This window comes from Opisthocomus hoazin, chromosome 5, assembly GCF_030867145.1.
Source record: "Opisthocomus hoazin isolate bOpiHoa1 chromosome 5, bOpiHoa1.hap1, whole genome shotgun sequence".
NCBI classification, from domain to species: Eukaryota; Metazoa; Chordata; class Aves; order Opisthocomiformes; family Opisthocomidae; genus Opisthocomus; species Opisthocomus hoazin.
The window spans coordinates 49,752,644-49,776,638 of NC_134418.1; the positions used below are offsets into that span (position 1 = coordinate 49,752,644).

At 42.8% G+C, this 23,995-nt stretch overlaps 1 protein-coding gene across 4 annotated transcripts in view; it reads left to right on the forward strand.

The window, feature by feature from the left end:
- ARHGAP24 (Rho GTPase activating protein 24) overlaps positions 1-23,995 on the forward strand; it is a 259,532-nt gene that overhangs the window by 43,041 nt on the left and 192,496 nt on the right. The window contains exon 1 of one of the 4 annotated variants that reach the window (XM_075421201.1): positions 13,231-13,294. The exons of the other annotated variants lie outside the window; for them this stretch is intronic. The gene's annotated coding sequence lies outside the window, so the exon portion shown is untranslated. Of the gene's footprint in view, positions 1-13,230; positions 13,295-23,995 lie in introns of those variants that run through there. 4 annotated transcript variants of the gene reach the window in all.

The following is a 23,995-nucleotide window of genomic DNA, read 5'->3' on the forward strand; positions in this document are numbered from 1 at the left end:
AACCGCGCTCCTGTTTTTTATGCCTACTAAATTTTTGATGGTGTACCGTTATGTGGAATTTCACAGGGAGTTCTCAGAGATGTAAAGCCAGTCTAATCTAGCGTCCTGTATGGAACAGATCATGACACTTTGTCAAGCTTTACAGCTTGCATTGTAGTACATGTTAAGAAAACCATTCAGTCTTGAGGTAGCTATTCCCAAAGAAGGTTCTTGTACAAGTTAATTTACAAGCCACAGCCGTGGTAGCTGTTTGCCCTTAAAATTATCCCAGATAGCATAGGTTAATCAAATAACACACTGAATATTTACAAATTATATGTTAGGATGACTACTTTGAATATGAAATAGCTAGTAGTTTGTGGGAAATCAAATGTATCTTTCACTATATGTATTTTGTTAATCAAGAGTGTAAAAAACAGCCATCAAAATAAAAGTATTTATGGACCAGAGCCTGGGTTGCCAGGACACAACTCTGCTACCTAGCACTTGACATCTGCCAGTATGCTTGCATGCAAGGACTTCATTGTTTTTTGAGAGGTGACACAATGCTGTATTGCATGGAGCTTAGTACAGCACTATGAAGCCCAAATTATCATCTGGTCTGTCTGCCAGTGACCTCTGGGATGACTTCAGAAGGTCCTACTGATGTTGCTGCTTCCCTTTTGTGAAATGGAGGTGGTGATTCTGATCTTCTGATACCTTTGACAGGTTAAGTAGCAGTTGATTCAATAACTAAAGTTTAGTTTGAGTTTTCCACTTCAGTCTCAAGGAAGTTCATAAAGTCACCTAGAGATACAAAGGGGAGGGGGGGAGGGGGTGCGAGAACTGCCAACAGAGGTGTAACTTCAAATGTGCCAATAGGTTTCAAAAACAAATGGGCCTGTCCAGATTAGGATCAGTCAATAGCTCACCTTGGTGTAGCTTTGGAATGTTTCTGAAGCAAACTGCACAAGTGTCAGTTCCTGAAATATGTCCCAGGTTCTATGTACAGAAATGTTTTTTTCCCCGTTTAACTACATTGACGGGTTTGCTGCATTAACTTTGACAGGAAAATCGCTGTGACTTTTGGGAACCCTGTTGTTCTTGCTGTGGAGAGCTACAGTAAAGAACTCCACTCATACCATGAATTTTTAGTGCATAGGGATAACATTAGGGAATGGCAAGCAGTATTTGTTGTATTATTATATTAGCCATGTAATATTGGATCTGTATTTCCTGCTTCAGCAGGGGGGTTGGACTAGATGACCCACAGAGGTCCCTTCCAACCCCGAACATTCTGTGATTCTGTCATTACTCGTCCTGAGTAATGGTCCAGTTGCACACCTTGTGTGTATATATATATATTTATAGAAGGTGGAAGAACTATAGCAGGAGAGAGCAAGACAAGCCAGTGAGTTTTATGTTCATAGCCTTTAAGTGAATTAGAGAAAAGAGGAATTCGGCTACTGGTGTGAATTCAGCAGGTGTCCTGAGTACTATAGAATCATAGAATCATTAAGGTTGGAAAAGACCTCTAAGATCATCAAGTCCAACCGTCAACCCAATACCACCATGCCTGCTAAACTGTGTCCTGAAGTGCCATATCTACACGTTTTTTGAACACCTCTAGAGACGGTAACTCCACCACTTCCCTTGGCAGCCTGTTCCAATGCTTGACCACTCTTTCAGTAAAGAAATTTTTCCTAATATGCAATCTGAACCTTCCCTGAGGCAACCTGAGGCCATTTCCTCTTGTCCTATCACTGGTTACTTGGGAGAGGAAACCAACACCCGCCTCAGTACAACCTCCTTTCAGGTAGTTGTAGAGAGCGATAAGATCTATACCTCAGCCTCCTCTTCTCCAGACTAAACAAACAACAGCTTCTTGTAAGACTTGTTCTCTAGACCCCTCACCAGCCTCGTTGCCCTTCTTTGGACGCGCTCCAGCACCTCAATGTCCTTCTTGTAGTGAGGGGCCCAAAACTGAACACAGTACTCGAGGTGCAGCCTCACCAGTGCTGAGTACAGGGGCAGAATCACCTCCCTACTCCTGCTGGCCACACTGTTTCTGAGACAAGCCAGGATGCCGTTGGCTTTCTTGGCCAACTGGGCACACTGCTGGCTCATGTTCAGCCAACTGTCGACCAACACCCCAGGTCCTTTTTCTGCTGGGCATCTTTCCAGCCACTCCTCCCCAGGCCTGTAGTGTTGCATGGGGTTGTTGTGACCCAAGTGCAGGACCCAGCATTTGGCCTTGTTGAACCTCATACAGATGGCTTCAGCCCATTGATCCAGCCTGTCCAGATCCCTCTGCAGAGCCTTCCTACTCTTGAGCAGATCGACACTCCCTCCCAACTTGGTGTCATCTGCAAACTTACTAAGGGAGCACTCAATTGCTTCATCCAGACAGTTGGTAAAGATATTAAACAAGAGTAGCCCCAATACTGAGCCTTGGGGGACACCGCTTGTGACTGGCTGCCAATTGGATTTAACTCCATTCATCAGTCTGCTTAACATTTGGGCTTGGGTTCTGTCGAGTCTGTACCAGAAATCATGACATGATGTTTGCGGTTTTGAAAGAGATGGAGCTGGATTTCAGAAAAGTATTATTATCTGTCAGACTTTATCCTGCAAGAGACTATGTATGATGGGAGTAAAGAAAATAAATAACATCTTGTGTCTAAAAGATCATGTGTCTAAAATATCAGCAAAAGCTTTGGAATCCCTGAAGCATGCTCATTTCCTGCTAGTAATATAGCTAGCTACCACATACGCTTCAGTCAATATGTGTACATCTCCCTGGTGTCAGACTATTAAATTTAAAAGTCATTAACTATCAGTGTGAATGTGGGGAAAATGTCTCTGGCAACCTGTGTCAGATGCCTGCAAGGCACACAGAGCTAGTGAAGAACAAAAGAAATAGCAGTACACAGCTGTTATTCTTATAGTCAAGGTCAGTGAATTGTCACTGATTCTTTATCATCATTAAACACAAGAATCTTTCCCTTGTAATGTTTTACCAGTAAGAATAGCAGCTATCTTTTGCTCTGATATCCTTGAAATGTCTCTGGGGATCTGGCAAAGATGGCATTTCTGTTTACTGAAGATGCGGGTATCCAGCAGACAAAAAACCTAACAAATAAATGAGCAAGCCACGTGAAGAAGTAAAATCTGATTTCTGATAATTCTGTGTAATTTTTACTTTTTGGAAGTGATACTGGATTCTGCCTTGTTAATTCTTTTTACTGTCTTGGTAAGTCACCTTACTCGTGACAGCCCGTTGTGCTTTAGAAAGCTATAGTATTATGCTAGATCTGAAGGTCAGTTATCCAAGCTTGAAATGTGGGCAGCTGAAAGAAATCAGCATTTAGCAGATGATGATCTGATATCTCAGTTTATATCCCATCCTGTACATTTTGGTGTGCAGTGTTTATCCTCAAGATCTTGTTAAGCTCTTAACTGTTTGGTATTCAGTGGCTCACAGGACCTTAGACAAACCATGGGAGGGGACAGCAAATTTGAATGCTACAGAGTGAATCTTAAATGTGGAATTTGAATTGGTCTTTAATTGAAAGGTCACTGTTTGTCTGGAAGGGAAAGACTGTCTCTGATATACAATCAGAATGTATTTTGCAGTATTGCTTTCCGGCAAAATATGTGCTTCCCACTTAATTCAATTTGTGTAAAAATTTCATTGACAGAAAAATCCATTTAATGGCATTAATAGGAAACACGACAAATTTCAGTTGCATTTTTAAATTAAAATAAACCTTTTAATGAATGTGTTAAATAGAAATTAATATGGTAATTATATAATTTGAAACTTAGCCTGTCAGTAGGGGAAATCTTTCAGTATTAGTTTTGAATATGATTGAAGATTGAGCATCATGCTTTTTTACAAGCTAAAAGGGAATGGATAATGTTTCTGAGTGGACGGAAAAAACCTAATTGTACATGCACTTTAGAACTGCATCACAAGAAATGGCCATCTCTCCTTGTTCCCTAGAGGATTTTCAGTAAGGGAGATCAGAGTCCTCTGACTTGACTCTGGTCATTGTCTTCAGAAAGCTGCAAGAACCAGCTTTTAAGTAAATACTGAAGAGCAGCATAGCAAGCAAAACAGCTTCTCAGTAGATACTGTTTCAGCTTGTAAGAGCAGCTCCCTTGATCTTGCGCAGGGGAAGATGTGAAGCACCAAGTCTCCGCACAATTGTCTACTTGGGTCTTGCTCAAAACTCCACCTTTCATGGAGCAAATTAAGGGATTATGATGTGAAAACAGCAAGGAGTGTCCAGACCACTGGTGATACTATTTGGTTTTTTTTCATTTGTAGGCAAAACACTTGCTATTAGTCCAGGAAACAGAAACAGTCTTGGGATGGACATGTGCTACTGGGTGAACCCTCACCTGTGCAGGAGCAGTGCTTTGAAATACTGAGTTACTTAAAACCTATTGCAAGTTGTAAGGGAAAAATTAATCAAAGACAATTATCAGGTGTCACAAGAAATGTGGGGGGTTGATAGAGAAACCGTGTTTCTCAGGAATTTCACTAGAAACTCAATATGCTGGATGAAAGGATATAGGATTTTCTTGAGATCAGTAGTGATGTGTGCCAGTAATGGAAGGATTTACCAGCAAGGCTTTCTGTTGGCTATTGGACACATTTTTTTTTGAGAGTCGTGAACATGGAACTTAAAGCCCAAACAAATAAAAGGCCTTCACAAAAAATCCATCAGAAAGCACAGTTTAAACAGTTCACATGAATGCAGTGGAATGGAAGGATGTCCAACACACCTTAGATGAAGGTTTTTAAAAAGTCAAATGACATGGTATTCTGCAAAGGCAGTCAGCTGCCAATGACTGCCCGAGACAGTAGCATGCTCTGGAGCAGTCCTGATAAAAGGTTTCCAGCTGGGGTTGCTGAACTTTGTCTAAAAAAAAAAAAAAGAAGTAGGTAAGAAATAGTGGCCCATTTTTCAGATGTCTGAATGGCCTTGTGCCTGACTTTATGCCACTTCTGATGATAGTTTCTGCTGATGGAGGGCTTGTTGTTGGGTAAACTTGCACTGCAGATTGCAGCAGAGCAGTTGGCTCGTAGTGAGCTCACTGCAGTTGTGGCCTGATTGGTCTTGCTATCCTGTTGCCATTCGGCAGTCTGGAATGTGATCTCCCCTTTATTTTCTTTCCCTTCATGGCTTTTGACTTTTTATAAGCTCACTAAAGTAAGGTACTGCTCATTGCAGTGTTGCAAGTCGTGCAAACTAGAAACAGATTTTGGGTTAGGCAAGTGTTCTTGGTGTAATGATGTTTCCCGTTGCCTGAAATGCTTTGTTGAAGGAGGAGAAGCCTCTGTAACATTCTTTTCTATTTACGGTGAGTGCATTTTTTTTCTTTCTGATCATTCTTGATCTCCATTCACTGAACATAAAGTCTCTTGAGTTTTAAACTGAAAATTAACTTCTTAACTCTAGCACTGATTGAGTTTCAGATGAGGCGAGAAGAGTTATGTCTTGTCTGATGTGAGTAGCAGAATCTCATGGTTTTTTTTTCTGTGAGACAGAAACAGATGTGACCTTGCCTGGCAACAGGCAAAGCAATCTACATCCTAGTCCTTTGCGTATAGTGAACAGCTACAGTGGTGGTTGTTCCGTGTAGAAAGTGAAGTGAAAGCCCCCAGACTGTTTTGGGCCTCTTTTATGGGTTTTTTGGGAATGGCTCCTCAAGTGCATGCGTTTAAGCTTTTGCAACTCAAGCAGTGAGATTTCTGGAATACAGGGATGGTTATTGAAGGACGGATCTTAGCTTTCACATACAGTACAAAGTTCTGCGGTTTCTAATACCTGTGTGCCTTTGTAAGTTTTTAAGTCATTTATTGATGCAGGTTTCAGCAACTTATTTGTGGAGATGATTTTTTTTTTTTTTACTGCAATGACTTGTGTCAGTGCTATTAAAGGTGTAATACACTTTGATCACTGGATACCTATGGGAATTTTGTACAAAAGAGATTAGGCTAAGTTTATTTGAAACCAGGATGTTTCTAATGCCATTATTCTGTTGCTTGGAAAAGGTTTCTCAAATTCAGAGGACTGAATTTCCGTCCTTAGCCTGAGACAAATAGCCACAAGGTTAGTCACTGAGGTGCTCAACTTCATGATCAGTTCCAACTTTAATCCCCTTTTCTTCTTTCAGACTGAAAAGGTGAACTTGAATTTTTAGTAATTGTTCTTTGTTTGGTTCCTTTGAAAAACTGTGGAGGCCTTGGGTTTGACCCAGTAAGAGTCTTAAAGTTCTCCTCCAGCATTAACTGTCATGTTAAATACTGTGCAAGGTTATGAATTCTGTACTAAAAATCATGCAATTCTTGCTTGGTGCTTTCCCCCAGATTATGCTGTTGGAAACTCACTTCCCCCATGAAGATGGTTTTTTAGGTTTCAGTGCAATGCAGGGAGTACTCGGTGTCTCAGTCAGCTTTGTATGTAGCAGGTGTGTAATTGTAGATGTTACCTGTACAGTCACAGACAAACTACTATCCTGCTGTTGTACCAATTCATTTAAATCTGTGCATACTTAATTCCTGAGGGCTTGTAGCTTTTCATTCTCCCTGAACTTGAATGAATTTTCAAAACAGCTCTCAGGTGCAGTCTTTGTCCTTCTCCCACTACTGCTGTTCTCTCTCTTCAGATCCAGCTCTGACCCTGGCTTCCCCTGGGTTTTCGTTTGCCTCCGAATACATTGGCTGGTGAAATAACTGCCCCCCCCAGTATCTATAGCATTCATAAAGGGCCAGCTGTACAGTAGTTGCTTTCTGACGTGGTTCAGTGTCTCCATACCATTTGATGACTTGGAAAATAACAGATTAAATGGCTAGTCCTACTCCCACTGTCCCCAGCATTTCCACTAGCTGCCTGAGTAGATCTTCAGTTTGAACTAAAACTAGAAGTTTGTAAATATTTTCCACAATCATCCTCTTTGATGCATTTTGACATCCGCCTGCCACAAAACAAAAAAACACAACAGCGGGCCTAGATGCTGTGCAAATTTGACAATGTGCCTATCTCCTTTTAGGCTTCAGAAGACCAGTCCAGTGACTGAATTTCAAAATGCCCTGAGCTGAGACAGTGTTGTAGGTGGGAAATGTGAACCTTTCATGGTATTTGGACTTGTGTATTCCACTGCAACTTTTTGTTGTTATAACCAAACTCAGAAAGTCAGGACAGTAAAGAAAAGATGATGCCACCTGAGTCTGCCTGTTTATGTGGAAGACAGTACAGCCCCAGGTCCTCCTCCAAAGCCATTTGGGAACAACAAATACATGTTTTCAGTGGAATGGAAGGATGTCTAACACACCTTAAATGAAGGTTTAAAAAAAAAAATTGGGGAACAACAAATACATGTTTTCAGACTTCTGTATCTTTAATCAGTCCGAACTGGGAAATCAGTTTTAGTAAATATTTTTATAACAGAACAAAGCAAAAATGCGTCGTAGCATTGATTGAAAATGCTAGCACTGTTGACCCATGTGTGCATTCTGAGTTAAAGCGCTCAAGTATGCTACCATCTGTTGTATGAACTATGTGTATAGTTGGAATCAGCCAACAGCTGCTGTTAGATCGAAAGAGATAGGTGCTCTAATAAGATGTAAACTAGCCAACAGCTTAATTTCAGTTCTTGGTGGCCAGTGCATCTGCTTAGTCCAAATTTTCAGAGAACTACCCCCACCTTTTGCTTTGTGGGTCCAGGGAACTAGCTTATTTGTAAAAGCTTGTTTACTCTGAAGTAGAGTTAAACCCTTAGTATGCTTCACTGCATTTCATGGATGAGCAATACTTCCAGGTGTAGGAGACCGCTACACAGTATAAAACTGCTTTTCTGTGGTGCTGGGGCTGCCCAGTCTGTAACTGTCTTTGGTCTTGTATTTGTTTTTATGCTTGCACTATCTTTCCCTCCCTCCTTTCCTCTCCATTTGTGGCTCGTGCCAATTGACATGGTTTGGAACACGGAGGAGAGGGGAGATACTCTCTGCTTTTCTCTGTTGCCTGCCAGATGAAAAGTGCGTTTCTGGTGGATGCTAATGAACGTATATTTAACAGGTTAATGAAGTTGTGTGGAGAGGAGTGAGGACAGTGTCAGGCTGCTGCTGGTTAAAAAATATGCCTGATATTGCGATGTGATTGTTGTCATTGATTGTCTTCTTACTACTACCTTCATGCCTGAAAGACTGCTGATCTGAAGTCCTAATCATGCCAGTGGTTTTGTATTATCAGCTCTAATACAGTGCAATGCCTTTTGTCATATTCAGTTGGATAGCAATGGTCTGCTCTAGGTGTTTCTCTCTGGTTTTCTTTGCTTAATAGCTGTTTTAACAGTAGAGTAAAGCAACTAATGTGAATACTGCAACACAGCGTGTGTGAGGGTATAAGGTGAAATTCTGTGGATCTCAATCTCCAAATTAATCTTTAAGTATATTTAATAGTTTCAAACATATGCGAAGCCTTAATCATTATAAAAGTAAATATTTTTTTTTGCACTCCATTAATGTGGGCAGCAGACGTTATTGGAGAAGTTTGTCTTGTCTAAGGGCAAACACTTGAGATAATTAATAGGTATGAGTGTTGTGTTTTCAAGCCTGACTGATCAATTTCAGTGACAATTGATCAACTCATAACATGGAGTTGCTGCAGGTAGCTTCTATTGTGTGTAGTAGTGTATGCTATTAAGAAAGCACTTCAGATGTGGAAAAGTTCAATTGCTGCTGTGTTATCTTGTGTAGGCCATAGTTAAGGTCCCTATTTAAAAAAAACCCTAGGTATGCTTGCTTATTTCCTTGCATATTGCTAAGGGGATTATTTAATGTTGTTACTGTAGTAACTGAGGACTGGTTCTAGAAAAATTTTTAGCAGCATTTGTAAAAATCCACTAATTTCAGCTGCGTTCAACTGAACTGCATAAATGCTCTTCTGTGTGAGCTTAGGCTCATCATATGAAACATGACCTGAATCCTATGCAAGTTTAAATGCAGCAAAATGGTGAAGATGTGCTAAGTAACATAGACACTGTGGACAAAAAAAACCCTTCCTCAGTGTCTTGGTTATTAGAACCTTTGGGTTGCCATGTGTTCCCTGACAGGCTGAGCCAGACATTTCAAATCCCTTCATACAGAACAAGTTTATGAGAATGGTCATCACGTGTGGTATTTGTATTGACAACCGTAGAACAGAGGCCAAGGGTTGAATGGTAACAGAAGCAGCTAAATTAACTTCTAATGCTGGAGGGACATCCTTTTCAGCAGACTTGCAGCACAAAATTTGAGCTAACAAAAGCTTTCTCTGTTACTGCTTGGCCAGCAGAATAAACCCCATCAAAATCCTGTGCAGCTACCCACAAAAAGCTTCTGCTGTGAGTGAGTAATTGCAGTGTCTCCAAGAAAAAGCAAATGCTTTTAACTCTTGAATAATGACTACAAGGAATTGAAGAGTGCTAAGGACTTTCATAGACACAGTCATGTATTTTGGAAGCCTACTGACATGAACCGAGCATTAGTGTAATGATTTGGTCATGCGGGTATTAGAAAACAGACACAAGGCTGTGATTTAAGTAATGAGATCATGCTTTAGTAAGTCACTATATGTGCATTTGCCAGAACACAGTGGGGAACTCATATGGATCTTCTTGTATCATGGGTCAGCAATGTCGTCTTTTCTCACCTAATCCATAGGTTTCAGCTCTGTTTTAGGACTACTCGCCTGCCCCTTGTCCCTCCGTCTTTGTGTAGTATCTGTTGCTTCAAACTTAAGTTTTCCTTTCTTCCCATAAGCAAAGGCAAAATGACAGGCCTCCTTTACTTGGGAGGGATGACTGTTTCCGCCTTGAAATAGTACTAAATATGTAAAGGATGGGGAGCAATGGAAAGCCTGCATCCCATGGCCCTATATCTATTAGAGTAATTTGTGTGTTTCTGTCCTTAAGCTGTGAGGAGCATAGAGACCACCCCCCAGGCTGCCCACCAGCTCCTTAAATACAATGTAATGATCTAGTTTCCTGTAAGTGAGACAAATAATGTTCTATATAAACCAACTTTTAAACGTTACAGAAATAATCCCTTTGAAGAGGGGAAAGATTGCCTGGAGGAACTTTTTGAGCAAACACCTCATGAGAAATGCTAGCGTGATTGGTGTTAGTTACAACTTCTGTTAGCACTTCTCTGAAATGGATAAAGAAAAAAGGCAGATTGAGATCAATCTGTTTTCACAATTTCTTATATAAATGTTTAAGAGCAGAGAGACTGACCATGGGTCTTGGATGAGACATACAGTGGTGTTGGGAAAGAAAAGGAGATGTAGCAACATGAAGTTTACTGTGTTGTAACCTTCTTAGTGCCTCGTGAGAATGCCAGATCAGTCTCATGAGCATCAGACCTGCTTAATTTCCTTTATGGAATTTAACACACCTGCATTTACAGTATTAAAACGCTTCTGTCCCCAAGTATTGTGCCACGAGTGAAAAGCTACATGGAGCTGCGGCTTAGCAAAATAATGTGTAGAAGTGGACTCCTGAAGGTATGTTGTTTGGTGTGAGAATTCACAGGTTAGTCTGGAAGAAGTCCAGTGTTAGATTTCATTCACAGTCTAGGCTGTAAAACATTTAACTAACTTCAGATCAACAGAAGATCTTTTTCCTTTTGCTTCCTGGGTTTGATTGTTATTCCAGGTGAGGTGGTTCTTTTTTCTTTCTGTATTTATAAAATGTCGTTTATATAACCAGCACTATCTGGGAAAAAGAAGTACAAGTCACAGATGAAAAATAAAACATACAGAGCCTCTGTGTTAGACTATTTGATGTACTGAAGTTTTCGGCCTTCAGTTTTCTGGCCAATTGCCTCATTTTTTAATAGGTTAACCTGAGCTGAGATGGAGGGTACAAAGAAAAATAAATCCTCAGTATTTTATAATGTGACAGTAATAAAAAATGTACAAAATGGCTTTCTACCATCTGGCTCATACCAAGGTGAAGGTAAAATCTAGCATTTTATGAGTAATCAAGCTGTTCTGAGCCAGTTGCAGACAAGGATTCACGTATCTTACATTGAGGAGATGCTAGAGAGAAAATGGTGAGCTTTTTTCCTTAAAATAGCTTCCAAGTTCTAAAAAAGCGATTGTTCCAATAGAAAGCCTAAGTCTAGCAAGTATCAGTGTTATCACTGGCTCCTGTTGGCTGTGGAGCAGTCTTCACTGGAAAGAGAAGGCCCACTCCTTCTCCCTTCTCTGCAAGCAGGAGCTTTACATTTTCCAAGGCACTTATGACTTTGGAGCGTGAAAACCCAGATTTACACAAACGTGAAATAAAGATTTTTAGGACCAATGCATTATGACCCTTGGTTTTAGATGATGTTTCTCACAAGGCTTGTGTATGTGTTTGTGATTGCAAGAAACAGATTACATCCAATTTTAAAAACAAACAAGTGTGGCATGGTGGCATTTGTTTTAACCTCTGTAGCTAGTCTAGTAAACACGGTGATTATTTTGGTGTCCCTTTGCTGCACTGGAAAGAAGCATCCAATTAACAGAGTGAAGAAAACACATCTACTGCTCTGAATGCACAACAGGCTGATTTAATGTCTAAATCTGAGAGTATTTAACACTGTGAGTAAAGCTAATTAAGTTATTAAGCTGACGTGAAGAAAACAAAGTAAAACCAAGGTAATCATTCTTGGCTTGTATTCACAACACAGCTGTATTCTTGCACTTTTTTGGTTTGTTGACTATTTGTATGTAAATACAATAGTATTTCTAATGAAATGTTTAATTAAACAGAAGGAAGATCTGCTGCTTTTCTTGGTATCCCAGAATATGACAGCATTGGGACTTCTCATGGTTATTTGAGTCTTGCTGAAAATACTGATATAATGTGCAAAATAGCTGTATATGTGAGCTGCTGTTCTTTGAATCGCTTCAGCAATTTTGTCCTAACTAAAGCAGTGTTGCGTTTGGAGTCTGTACTACAGATGTGTCTCTCAACGTCTTTTCCTTTGCCGGCGGTCCTGCTCTATTTGCTGCCTCTGTGTATTTCTGGGTAACTCGGGGGCTCTTTTTACAAAACCAGCAATACCAGTACTGCTGTTAAAAGACACCAGGTTTCAGAAGTTAAAGGGGTTTCATTAGTCAAATGATGCAGATTCAAATGATGCAGATTCATTGTATTTACAGAAAACTGTTTTCCCTAAATATTCCAATATTTCTTAAATACTTTCCTTCTTAAATATGTTTAAGTATCAGACATTTAGTACAGCTCTCAAAAACAGTGCATGGTAATTCAGTTATGTGATGTTCTCTGTAATGGCAGTCATTATGACTTGCATCCAGTGGAGTGATCAACAGTTGTATGTCTCCAGTATGCTACAGGACACTAGCTATGCAGGATGCTTTCTGTACCCTCTTCTCTTACTTTGAAAGGCTTGAATTTACCTGTGTACCTAGGCAGACATTCCTTCATAAACTTTCCGTTTACCCTCCTATCCAAAAGAAAGTATTACTGTTGAAGAGAAGAGCAAACTTGTGTACTTGACTGGGATGGAGTCTGCCAGAGGGTGTCCAATCTTTATCTTGGTTTTAATTTACGTTGTTTTCTCCACTGTAAATGTCCTGCTCCTCTCTCTCCCTGTCGTATTGCACTGGGCTTTGGAAGACGAGCAGAGCTGGGGAAGTAGGAGGAGACAGGCAAGGGTGAAAGACCCTCAGGTACTGCTCACACTTGGCTTCATCTAGCAGCATCCATGTGTCAGGACTGAAACCATCTGCAGGGCATGGATGTTGGATTTCCATCACCCCTGTCCCGCCATCTCTTTGCTGCTGGAATGGGAATACTGGTGGAAAGACAAGAGGAGATGCGTGCTGCCCAATACTGGGATCCCAGTGAGAAAGTGCTTTGTGGAGCTAGTAGCTCAAATACGAACTAGTCCAGTTGACGTTTGTAGCTTGCAGAGTGTAATTTGAGCTGACAGTGTTCAGAGGGTGCAAGCAGGGGGAATTTTGCAGAGAGGTTAGATGTATGCATGCAGACCAGTGCAGTCTTTTTTTAGATGAGGGGCTTGAATGTGGCTCTGTGGGAGTTTGGATGCAAATGTAAGCATTTGAACTTGGAATGAAGGGTAGAATGGTCAGAGGGGCCTGTATGAGAGAATTTAGCTGTGTTGTGTAGGCTCAAAGAGTGTAACCTGAAACTGAGGGAAGAGCATGTTAAATGAGCAGCTGGAGAACAAGACTGGGGTTTCATAGCAGGCGTGGGGAGGAAGAGCTGGACTTCCAAGCCGAAAGAGCTGGTAAGACTTTCATTAATCTGTTAAGCACCATTCTTCACATTCTCTCAGTTTTCTTCAGAGGATAATTATTTGCTTGCATTATTCTGCTTGTGAGACACAGTGTGTATCTGCAAATGGCATTAGCTTCAGTATTTGGCTTGTAGTGCTTTGTCACAAAAGACTTTAACCACTATTGTTTTTAAAACCTTAGCCAGCTCACAGAGTTCATGAAGATACGCTCTGTGGATGATACAGGGACAAAGGGGCTTTTTTACAGGATGCTGTCTAAGTCTCAGTGCTGTCTAAGTCTCAGTGTGTAAACACTTTTAAATTAATGTTTGACAATAGAATAATAAAGTTAAATGAACCAGACAGTAAAATGCCAAGGCATTTCTGAGATGTTAGAACAACACATATGCTTCTCTCAAAGTGGTGGTAATGCCAGCAATGGGACAAATGGCTGCTGAAAAATGAAAACAGCTAAAGGCAACCACCCCCCTACTCCCACAGCCCTTATCCTGTGAACTGTGTCCAGCAGGCCTGCAGCGTGTTGCAAACATTCAGGAAGAGCACAAAGGCTTTTGATGTAGGGTGGCTGTGAATAACAGACACTATTTAGAAAAGAATTGCTGCACATTGTGGAGTTCATTAATGCATGTGTAGTCAGCAAGAAGGTTGAATGGCAGATTCCTCTGTTAACTGCTTACACAGACAGCTGACAATTCAGCCACTGTGTGCCCAGCAGGAGTGAGGTGGCAGAGAGTCCCTCCGAAGAGGAAAACTGTGATCATCTGCTTTGGGAGATGGGATAGTTAGGGTTGGGAGTGAAGAGAAAGAGGTGTCTGCAAGAGTAAGTACTAGGAGAAGGCCGTCTCACTTGACCCAAAAGGTGGTGTTGCAGTAAGGTAGGGTTTGCTCTACCTAAATCATTTCAGGAAGAGGTTTACTAAGGGATACAATTATCTGTGTGAAATTTTGGAAAGTGATACCTGTAAATGTAAAATTTCCACTTACCAGAGTGATTGTAATTAAACTAAACTAGATCCTTGCTGTTCTGAGAAGACAAGAAAGCTTTAAGATAAAGAGGCTCCTCAATAACACTACTTAGACAAACTCGACTTGTTGTTTTGAGAAGACAGGAAAGCTCTAAGATAGAGAGGCTCCTAAATAATTCTACCCCAGACAGCTCAGCCTTGGGAGGGCAGATGTACCAAGCCACAGAGATAAAGAGGCACCAACAGGGCAACAAGACCGGAGCAAAACAACCTGGAAGGACACGGTATACGTAATCTTAGAACTGAGTCTGCACAGAAACAAAGGTCAACCAGCAGACACTGTGAAGAGGAGTATAAGCCTTCATCTTGAGACCCCCAAAGACCACCCGAGGACGCTAACAGACATGCGTGAAAGATATTAACATACGCTAATTTGTTCTTGGAAAAGTCATGAATATGCTAAACATTTCTTGAAAATATAATGAATATGTATATTTTGATTGTATTTAACCTGAAATGACAGGGTGTTTGGTGCGCACGTTTGGAGGAGAGATCCCCAGTGTGCCCGGCGCCTCAATAAAGGATACCTGCTTAATAGCCCTCTGACTATTGAGTCTTCAGCTCCGGCTTTTCACGGCATCAAAAGCCCGCATAAATTTTTCTCATGGGCACTGCTGGGTCCATATCTCAAATAGCAGGAGGGAATGCCATTATCACCTGCCCTCTTCAGGATGATATGTGGAGGAGAAGAGGAAGGAAGGGTTGCTGAACTCAGACTGACTGTGGGTCTGGCTGGATTTTGGTGGAGTTGAGCTGGGGAGGAGGCAAGAAGCTGTGCTTCCCTAAGAGAAGAGCTAACGTGTTAAAGACTGTCTGAAAGGAAAATGCTGAAGACAGTATTTTAATGGAACAGTGTTGGGGAAGAGTCTCTTGACTTCCTACCTGAAGTGTAAGTGATCCTGCATGAAGCTTTGAAGCTCCTAGTTCACGTTACTTTCCAGATGAATCCCATGTTTTTCTATGAGCTCTTTCTAAGAAAACCAAAATTTCTGGGACACACCATTTTACATGTGGAGCCTGGTAAAAAGATCAGATATAATTTTAGGACTGAGGCTCTGGGAACCAGGCAGATAAGAGGGAAGCTTTGGGCTTTGGCCTTGCTGGTTTCCGTAAAAGCAAAGGGAAAGACTAAGCAGTGAGAGTTTTGGATAGGTACACACATGTAGACCATGTATGTGCATCTCACTTGTTATTGTCGGGGGTGAAAAATGTGCACAGTGTAGCTGACAGTGTTGAGTGGATTTTAAAAGTAGGCAATTCACTTCTCTTCTGTTATTGCAAGGTTTGTTTTTTTCCAGATATCCCAGCTTTGCTTCACTGTAGGCTTCTGCTTGAGCCTCGTTTACTTAATGACTGTTACAGCATTGAGTATCAGTGTATCTAATTCTTTTGCAGCACTGGCGTGGGGAGGGGGAGTAGAACTGGTGTGATGGATGGTAACATCACCATTATCTTAACGAGCAGAGATTACATTCCATTTGACAAGTGCCATACTAGATCAGAAGTGTCTCAATGTTTTCAGGTAGAAGTAGAAATATTTTTGGTTTTGTATTCAGCTTCACTGGTACAGCACTTGTTAAGTACAGTGAAAAGCATTGTCAGCACACAATACAAAGAAAATGCAGGTGCTGACAGGGGTATGAATTCAAACATGTAAAAGCAACCTGTACCTTTGCTATTGCAGTGGCCTGGTAGCTGTCTGTCTCTGAGTGGAGGTGTCACCTGGGGACTTATGAATATTGTAGTAGCTCAGGATTTAAATTTACTTTTTTCTGAGACACAATAGATGTTCTATCACTTTAATGACTCTAGGTACCATTTCGTTTACTTAAACTTTCGAACACAAATTTGCCAAACCTGTATAAATACCTTACTCCATAACTGCTAAAACAGCTAATTTTTTTTTTTTTTTTTTTGGTGTTGGTGATGGTGACATTTTTCCTTTTGCTGTCTTTTTAGTTTAAGGTTATTTGAGTTGTAACAGTGAAAATAGTGTTATTGAGAAATCCCTTAAATCCTGTTATAAAAGTGGATCCTGGCTTTCAATTTTATAAACAAAAAAACCCCCAAACAAAACAGCAGCCCAAAACAGCAACAACAAAATATCCCCAAACCAACAGAACCCACTAAGGTTAATAATGGACTGATACACAATAATGATTACTCTAGAATCCTGGCATAAATGGTTCAGAATAGACTTTGATGTTACATGCCAGGAAGGGACACTTGCACCATTTCCATGGGACTCCTAAATTTAGAAGATGGCACTAAAATGGTGCCCGGGCAAGTTTTCACTGGCACGAAAATGGATCCGAGAAGACTCTTCCATTTTTTTTAAATTTTTTTTCTAAATTATGCTAGGCAACATGTAGGGATGAAAAAACAGATTCTGTAATGGTTGAGATGAGTTCCTGAGCAGCAATGTGTGCCAGGCAGAGTGTCGATTATGGCTGTTTTTCTCTAGATTTCTGCAGATGCTTTTCTGAAAAACACAGTCATAGGAAGGGCATGAGTTTGGTTTAAGTCATGTGGAGACACAAGTAAGAATGGGGGGAATGTCAAAATAGATTACTACAGCTTTTTCTGCATGCCAGCAGAGGGGCAGGGAGACACTTTGCTGACAACCAGGAGAAGCGGCTTTGGGTGCAGGAGACAACAATTGGTTGTGAGTCAGGAATGTCAGGTGTAAGTTACTTGCCTTGCCAGGGGTAATTATTTAGACAGCTGCTTTCTTCAGCTATCTACTGGCAAGCTCCTTGCCCTGAGTTGGGTGAGTAGTGCAGTGCAGCTCTTGCACAATTTCTTTTAACGGTTGGGTTCTCAGACAGCACCTGTGTCACCTAGAGCAGCTTAAAAGCATACTGTGGGCTACAGTTTGTCTAACTGCTGGTGGTACAGGTTTTGTGCTAGCCTTGATGTGCTCAAGAAGTCTGTAGTGACCAGTGTTCAGGTCTGGGCATTTCTGCTGTCTTTCTTCAAAGCAATTAGTTGTTACTCAGGTGTGCATACCTCCTTCTGAACTAGCTTGATAAAGATGGAGGAATAACCACTGGAAAAATGTGTGCTTCAGGTGAGTGTGAGAAGAGTTGTGCTTTGTGTATGCATGTGTTGTCCTTAGTCGCAGCAACTTGAATGCCTTTGTCACTTAGCTCTGGTGACAAATCCCATTTTGCATCTTGCACTCTGATGGTAAGTGTGCTTAGGATGCAAGTGTGTTTTGACATAGCATTACTCCACGTAACACTGTCCTTTCATATTCTCCCCACCCTTGTGTTGGTTAAGTGGAGTAGAAGGACGAAGTGCCAAAAAAAGCTTGGGGGTCGGAGGGCATTGGGAATGTTTGGAAAGAACAAAAGTGAGTTTGGGGTCTTGGAGGAGAGAAGGGCAGGAACCCTAAGGGTGTAGATCTGGACAAATGTTCATCCTTAAATCATCATCCGCCCTACCTAGCATGGCAGGTATCTGAATGAGCAAGGAGAGTTTCTGAACTGTAATTTCAGAAAGTGTTATCTATTATGTGGCTTGCAAAATGTATGAAGGTTTGTGCAGCCTTCTGTGGCGAGAAATATAGTATCCCAAAAGGAAAAGCCTAGGTTTGTGGTTTTCAGATATTTTCAATTATCCACAGTTTTAGTGTACAGATAATTTAATAAACACTTTTAACCTTATAAACATTGCAAAATGTGAGTGAAAGCAGGTAGAGATAATATTTTTGATAGGATTCGAAAACAGGATTCAATTGTAGTTAACGGTTTAAAAATACACAGACCTCATTTTTGGGGGGGGCTTGTAGCATGTTGAAAAAGAATCAAATGGAATTGATGGTCATTAATTTCGTTTCATCTGTGGATTAAGCCCAAAATAGGATGCACATTTTTGACACAGATTTTTGTCTAAGACAACGACATTGACTCTGTCAGGGACCTGAAGTGGCATGCTAGGACTGTCCTCATTAAGGTAGGAACTTTTGAAAACTGTCAGCTGCATACATAGAAAAAAACACTTAGGCAAATTAAATCACCAGTGTTGTTATAGTTGAGACACTGATTTTTAACCTGAGTTGAGACTGTTATTGCAGGAGCAATTGCAAATGCTAGGCTCTGTCATCAGCAAGGCGGACAAATAAGTATCCCATTTATTTGCTTTCTGCAGCATTTTATAGTGAGTTCCAGGCAAGGCCCAGGCAGCTCCTCTTCATCTGCTCTTGCTTTGCCTGCTAAGTTTATTTGCAAGTGACTGACTGACTCATCCAGTGTCACATAAGCTGCATGGGTAGGGAAAAATCTCATGTGTGTAATGGAATAGTGCCAAAGCTGTTTCTTTGCCAAATGTATCCAGTTATCTCTGGAAATATGCATTCTTCTGGTGCTAGCTTAGGTCATAAGTGAAAATGGACCTCTTCTCATGTGCACGTTGTATAGATATTAGTGCTGTGATATTTGAGGCTGGTGAGTGGTTAGTTCCTGTAGATATTCCTAGCTAGGCAAGTACAGAGAATAATTAGCATTGTGCAAAGATGTCTTTCGTGTGGTCCTAAAGTGAAAGGGACATGGCTTTGGGATGTTAAGAAGTTTGGTACAGGAATCTGCCCACTGTTTGTTTTGTTGAGTCTTGTATTGAAACACAAATCTTGTAAAGATGCTTTGCATCTTAACCATGTCGTTTTTCTGCTTGCTGTATAAATACTTTCTGCTGATGAGTCTTATTACTTGTTGATTATTTAATGTAAACACCAGATGTAAAGAAGGACCACCATGCTTTCTTGCTGTGTTTGATACCATTGTAAAATAGACCAAATAGCTATGTTTGTTTATATACTGTTGTCTACCTCTTTGTGAAGTAGCAATTTTAGTAAGACACTGTTAAGAGATTAGTGTATTGGGATTTTTTTTCCTCACTACTGTTTTTTGACAGGTTTTTAAGAGAACTGTTACCGGAAAGTGGCAAAATAATTCACTCTCTAAAACTGAAGTTTGGAGTTTTAGAAAGTGGACATTCTTTATTGCTGCGCTGGATGCACAGGGGATAGCTCCGCTGAAGTGTGCATGCCGAAAAGACAGAATTACTAGGTATTTATGCTATGTTAACATACATATTCATTACATTTCTGAGAAATGCTTATCATATTCATGTTTTTTCTGAGATCTCATTAACATATGTTAATGTCCTTCGCACGTTTGTTGGCGCCTCTCCGTGGTCGTGAAGACTCTTCATCAAGGTGGCCGCTGGTTGACCTTTGCTTCTGCACAAACTTAGTTCTAAAATCACATCTACCATGTCCTTCAAGGTTGCTTCGATCCGGCTTTATGGTCATCTTGCAGCTTATCTCTGTAGTTTGCACATCTGCTCTCCCAAGGCCGAGCCACCTAAAAGGACTGTTCAGGAGTCTTTTATCTTACAAGCGTCTCAATTATTCACAAAGAGCCAAGACTTGCTTTGGTTGTGCAATGATTCTGACGACCTAAAGTGATAATTTTTATCTACATCCGCTACATCTGTTACATTTGCTACATTCACAGGTATCAGAACTACGAGGAATCTTTGAACAACATTGTGTTGCACTTAGCAATTTTCATCACAGGATCGTTCCCTCTTTTTACATAGGCAAATACTGTTACTGCACTATTTTATGAGACTTTGAAACTGAGGGCCAATTTCTGCTTAATCTCTTGTTTGTTCCTCTGTCCTGGATTTGGCCAGGACAGGGTTAATTTTCACCAGACTCCAGGAAGGGGGCACAGCCGGGGTTGGGGGCTGACCCCACCTGGCCAAACAGAGCCAGGTATTCCATACCATGTGCCATCACGCTGGGTTCCGGTGGGGGGTGCGGCGCGGGGGGAACTCACTTGCGGCTCTGGAGCGCGCGGCGCCGGTCCTGTCCGGGAGAGAGGGTCTGTTGTGTGAGTTTGTGTCGTATTTTCTCCTTATCTGTATCGTTGTTGTTACTGTTCCCTCTGTTTGCTGCTCTGTTAAACTGCCCTTATCCCAACCCACCAGTTTCTGCCTCTTTCTTTCCATTTCTCCTCCGCACTGCGGCGGGGGGAGGGGCGGCCGCGTGGAGCTTTTGTTGCCGGCGGCAGCCGAAACCAGAACATAAAATTGACGCCCAATGTGGGGCAGGGATAACGGCAGGGCTGAGCAGTGGGTGTTAAAACTGCTTTCTTAGATTTTGTTAAATTTTGTTATACACATTTTTCTGTGTTAGTTAAATAGTGGCCGGTAAAAATGTTTCCGACTTTGTTCAGATGGCTCCGGTATGTCAGTCCTTACTTCCAGTATGTATTCACTGCTGTGCTGTTTGTTACCTCAGGGAAAAAGATCAGGATGACGATTTTACTGTACTGTACGATATCGACTTATGACATGATAACATCACTGTGCATGAAATTAGGCTTGTATTTGCATGCGACACTGCGATCATTTCCATACCTCGGATCATATGTCTTAGAATTTGTTAATAATCAAACCCAGCCTGTGGGGAAAACTGGAGGGGACACCTTCCCCCACTCTGTCACCCCACCTCTCTCCCTCAGGCTGGTCCTAACGGCTTTTGAGAATTTCGAGTACCAGTGGGATGCTCAGGGCAGCACTCTCCTTTTGTTCTGCCTCCTGAATGGGTTGCAGGTTTTGTTTAGGGCTAAACAAGTCGTTAAGAACATCGTGCAGAGACCTGCCCCGGGGCCGGATAGCTGTGAGTGGCTGGGTGTGTGGGACAGCATGGGCAAGTACCTAGGGCAGTGGGTATCACCGGTGTTTTTTAAACTCACCCCTGAACAAATACAGAATCCGGACAATTTAGTAAAATATCTGCAAAAAGTGTGCTGCCACGCTGGGAACTCCAGAGAGACACAGATCACCGCAACGTGCTGGGGTCTGGCCCACGCCTACCGAGCCCTGTTCAACCTGATTCAGTGCCTTAAAGGGGAAAGGGGGGGAAACGAAGCGGCAGGCACTGCGGCTGGCGCTGCCCCCCCAGCCGGCCCTGCAGCTCCTCCAGCCCAGCAGGCAGTCACAGCCCCCCCGACCGGCACCACGGCTGCAGCTGCCACAGCTGCAGGGTCTGCCTCAGTTTGCCCGGTGGGCACGGCAGCTGCTCCAGCCCCAGGCATCGTGGCTGAGCCCAATGACCAACCTGTGCCAGTAGCAGTCGCCCCTGTAAAACTAAAGAAAGACGCAAAGAGAGCAGATTGCTCCGGGAGGGATGACGATGAGCCAGGGTCATCGCGGGAGATAGAGACAGAGATCATCACCCGGTCCCTGTCCCTGAGCGAGCTGCGAGACATGCGGAAAGATTTCAGCCGCCACCCAGGCGAGCACATTGTCACCTGGCTGCTGCAGTGCTGGGATCATGGGGCCAGCAGCTTGGAATTAGAGGGCAAGGAAGCCAAGCAGCTGGGATCCCTGGCCAGGGATGGGGGCATTGACAAGGCCATTGGGAAGAAGGAACAAGTCCTCAGTCTCTGGAGGAGACTTCTGTCAGGCGTGAGGGAGAGATACCCCTTCAGTGAGGATTTTGTATGTTATCCTGGCAAGTGGACCAATATGGAAAGGGGTATTCAGTACTTGAGGGAATTAGCTGTGCGGGAGATGGTTTACCATGAACCAGACGATGAGCAGGTACCCACAGACCCAGATGAAGTCCAGTGCACAGCATCTATGTGGAGGAAGTTTGTGCGGAGCGCACCATACTCATATGCCAACTCACTGGCAGTAGTAAACTGGAAAGGTAAAGAGGCACCAACAGTGGATGAGGTGGCTGTCCGACTCCGGCAATATGAGGAAAGTCTCTCTTCCTCCTTTGTCTCAGCTGTGGAGAAACTGGCCCGGGAGGTGCGGCAAATGAAAGAGAACATGTCCTACTCCCCACCTGTACGGGCCAGTGTCTCAGCTATTAGGGGCAAGCGTTTCTCTGCTCAGGAGAGGGAATACAGAGGCTATACACCCCAGGGCACCCTGTGGTTTTACCTGCGTGACCACGGAGAGGACATGAGGAAGTGGGATGGAAAACCCACCTCAAGTCTAGAGGCACGAGTGCGTGAGTTACGAGGTAAAACAATCACCAAAGGGGATTCTCTTAGGAAAAATGCTGCTCCAGTTTCCAGCAGCCAGCTCTCCAGACCAGGCAGACAGTTTGATTTTGATTCCGGTCCTCTGGAGGGGACCTCCAAGTCATTTTTACAGCAGGTGAGCAGCAAATTCTCTGACCAGGATTAGAGGGGCCCTGCCTCCAGCCAGGTGGAGGAAAGGGACAACCGTGTTTATTGGACGGTGTGGATTCGGTGGCCTGGCACGTCAGATCCACAAGAGTATAAAGCTCTAGTGGACACTGGTGCACAGTGTACTTTAATGCCATCAGAGTTCAAAGGGTCAGAGTCCATTTGCATTTCTGGAGTGACAGGGGGGTCCCAAGAGCTGAGTGTATTGGAGGCTGAAGTGAGCCTCACTGGGCAGGAGTGGCAGAAGCACCCCATTGTAACTGGCCCCGAGGCTCTGTGCATCCTTGTTATGGACTATCTTAGGAGAGGGTATTTCAAGGACCCAAAGGGGTATCGGTGGGCTTTTGGCATAGCGGCTGTGGAGACGGAAGAAATTAAACAGCTGTCCATTTTGCCTGGTCTCTCGGAGGATCTTTCCGTTGTGGGGTTGCTGAGGGTTGAAGAACAACAGGTGCCAATTGCAACAACAATGGTGCATTGGCAACAGTATCGTACCAACCGAGACTCCCTTCTCCCCATTCATCAGCTGATCCGCCAGCTGGAGAGTCAAGGAGCGATCAGCAAAACTCGCTCACCCTTTAATAGTCCCATATGGCCAGTGAGAAAACCTACTGGAGAGTGGAGACTGACAATAGACTACCGTGGCCTGAATGAAGTCATACCACTGCTGAGTGCTGCTGTCGCAGACATGCTAGAACTTCTATATCAGCTGGAGTCAAAGGCAGCCAAGTGGTACGCTACAGTTGACATCGCTAATGCATTCTTCTCCATCCCTTTGGCAGCAGAGTGCAGGCCACAGTTTGCTTTCGCCTGGAGGGGCATCCAGTACACCTGGAATCGACTGCCCCAGGGGTGGAAACACAGTCCCACCATTTGCCATGGACTAATCCAGACTGCACTGGAAAAGGGTGAAGCTCCAGAACATCTGCAGTACATCGATGACATCATTGTATGGGGTGACACAGTAGAGGAAGTTTTTGAGAAAGGGGAGAAAATAGTTCAGATCCTTCTGAAAGCCGGTTTCGCCATTAAGCGAAGTAAAGTCAAGGGACCTGCGCAAGAGATCCAGTTTTTGGGAATAAAATGGCAGGATGGGCACCGTCAAATCCCAATGGATGTCATCAAGAAAATAGCAGCTATGTGTCCACCAACCAGCAAAAAGGAAGCACAGGCCTTCCTGGGTGTTGTGGGTTTTTGGAGGATGCACATCCCAAATTACAGCCAGATTGTGAGTCCTCTGTACCACGTGACCCGGAAGAAGAATGATTTTGAATGGGGCCCTGAGCAACGACAGCCATTTGAACAAATTAAACGGGAGATAGTTCATGCCGTAGCCCTTGGTCCAGTCCGGTCAGGGCAAGATGTTAAAAACGTGCTCTACACCGCAGCCGGGGAGAATGGCCCAACCTGGAGTCTCTGGCAGAAAGCACCAGGGCAGACTCGAGGTCGAC